The sequence below is a fragment of the Crocodylus porosus genome, unplaced genomic scaffold, assembly GCF_001723895.1.
Source record: "Crocodylus porosus isolate Cpor-Errol unplaced genomic scaffold, CroPor_comp1, whole genome shotgun sequence".
Classification (NCBI taxonomy): Eukaryota; Metazoa; Chordata; order Crocodylia; family Crocodylidae; genus Crocodylus; species Crocodylus porosus.
In genome coordinates this window covers 116449290-116451895 of record NW_017728931.1, presented here as the reverse complement: position 1 = coordinate 116451895, position 2606 = coordinate 116449290, and the positions used below count along the sequence as shown (strand labels likewise).

The window sequence follows — 2606 nt, the reverse complement described above, 5'->3', positions numbered from 1 at the left end:
CCAAGAGAAGTGGTGCAGGCTCCTACCCTGAGGGTTTTTAAGAAGAGGCTAGATGAAGACCTTGCTGGGGTCGTTTGACCCCCAGTACTCTTTCCTGCCATGGCAAGGGGTCAGATTTGATGATCTACTCAGGTCCCTTCCAACCCTAGAAACTATGAAACTGTATAAATCCAGGCAGAGTGGTTTGTATTACAGCTATCTGCTGAATTAAAAGGTGAAAATATATTATTAGTTGCATCATAGTTCAACAATTCTTAATTTTTACAAACCACATTGCTGAGCAAGAGCTATGAGCTATTTTGCTACTGAGCACAACATATTTCTCCATGTCATTTTAAATATGGGAATAAAGTAATGGTAAAGCCACTTCAGAGAGTGTGGGTATCATATACAATGTTCTTCACACCTTTATGGGATTACAGTCACTCATTTGGCTCTTGTGTTCCACATCTCAGCTATATAATTGATTATTTTAACTACACTCCTTCTCTTGTACCTTTTGCTTAATCTTGCAAGTCAGTAACTCAGCATTATCAAGATCATTTAAAGTAATCTCAAAGGTGTCTCACTATACAGAATTCCATTGCAGAAACTCACCACCTCATTTAATAGTTCCTTCCCGTGGGTTTTAACTACACAATGTAGAAATTACATACCAGTACATTGTTTCTAAATATACCTTCAGTGTAACCATAATTTTCTGATTCAAGATGTTTATTAGTATCCACATGAATGAAAGCTAAATGCATCCCCCAAATCCTAATATGTTAACAACCAGGTATTTATTTTACCATTTAAGTGGTATATTTTTGGACTGGTGGCAATGCATTATGCTTAACACGTATCCTACAAGAGTTCTGTGCAAATTTAAAAAAATTACTCCATTGGCAAGCTTACTGTGACTCTTCAGGAAACACCTGAACTCCTACAAAAAGCCACAGGCCCTTTTTAGGTCAATACGAACTACAACTTCAGACAAGTAGGTATCATTCTATGTAATTTAGGAAAAAAAGTATCATTCTATGCTATTTAGTTATGATTACAACGAAAGTCCTAAAGCGGAAATAAAGCTCAGGAGTTTCTCCTAGTTCATTTTTAGGGGTGTGTGAATTGCGCCATATTTGATTCAGATTCAGCCCTAACCAGAGACAGAGATTTGATTTGTTGATTCGGTTCACTGTCCCCGATTCGATTCGGCAGAATCCAAATTTGGAGATTTGATGCTGATTCAGAGAATCAGTGATTTGGCCATAGACAGCTTTAAATGTTTTTTCTACATACCTCGAGATACCAGGTGCAGCTCGTGAATGCTATGATGCTGGGGAAGAGGGAATGTCCCACAGGAGTGTGTGGTGGGGGGTGCCCGCATGCTCCCCAGTGGACCCAGAAGTGGATCAGAAGTACTTCTGGTCCACTTCTGGGTCCACTGGGGAGCACACTGGGACTTCCCCCCCATCCCCCAGCTCAGCAATCAGCCACAGGGGGACCCTGTGTGCCTCATCAGACCCAGAAGGCACTAGTTGCCAAGCCACAGGGTGGGCAGGGGGGGAGCACCCCAGCAGACCCGGAAGAGGACTGGAAGTGCTTCTGGTCCACTTCCAGGTCTGTTCATGGTAACTGGAAGTATAGGTATCCATGGAGTTACTCTAGGAGAATAGCTGAGTCAGTGTCACAGGATCAGGTGACAGTAGCATTGGGAGAGTTATAAACCTACATGAATATTGTTATATTAATGTTCTGAACATTTAAATAACTTGTGCCCTTGCATTGATCAGCAGTGTTAAGAACAGAATAAAGATCTTGTCAGATGCTCCATGTGACTTTAATGTGCATTCATTTCATTTACTTAGACCAGTAATGAAGATGACATTTGACAAGGAGGAAAAAATATTGCTCTTAGGCATGACTGCAGAAAATATTCAGCTATTGTAGGGTTTTTTTTATTCCTTTTTTCAAATCAACCTTTAAAAAGAAATATTTTGGAATCATACAGTTTGAAACTTAGCAAGTATGGGAAGCTGAAAATATGTGAGTAGGAAGACAGATGTTTGGATCAGAACAATCTGAACTATAGCAACAAAACTAGTAATTGCAAAAAAAAAAAAATTAGATGCGAGTGTCTGGGTCTAATTCTAACAACTCTGAAATGCTCTATTGATCCTCTTAAGACTGTGTTTGAGCAATTTGCAGAATGTTTAACTTTTAAGATGCTGTTTCTTAAAAGAACTGGTTGAGATGTGTGTGCCAGTATTGATTTACCATTTCAGACTCAAGGCTTAATTGAAACTCGGGAAAACTTGGCTTTGGAGTTGGTGCCACCGTGTGGGGTTCAGGTTCCTAGACCATTATCTGGATTTCCAGGATAGGACATTGCTGGGACGTGATGGTCTACATTTGTCTCCAAAAGGTAAAAGTTTGTTCTCTTACAGGCTGTCAGACCTCCTATGTAGAGCTTTAAACTACCTTTTGAAATCAGGGAGGACAAGCCATGAACTGCACACTGGAATTGATCAAATACTAAGGGGCCCACTAAGCATCAGGATAGGGGAGTACTAAGGGCACCTATTGGGGGCCTTAGATGTCTGTACTAATGCTAGGAGTATGGG

General features: G+C 40.5%; 1 long non-coding RNA gene across 1 annotated transcript in view; it reads left to right on the top strand.

Moving 5' to 3' along the window:
* Nucleotides 1-1153, top strand: part of LOC109315688 — a 69039-nt gene extending 67886 nt beyond the window's left edge. The window contains exon 4 of the long non-coding RNA XR_002102585.1: nt 893-1153. This is a non-coding gene — a long non-coding RNA (uncharacterized LOC109315688). The remainder of the gene's footprint in view (nt 1-892) is intronic.
* The last annotated feature ends 1453 nt before the right edge of the window (nt 1154-2606 follow it).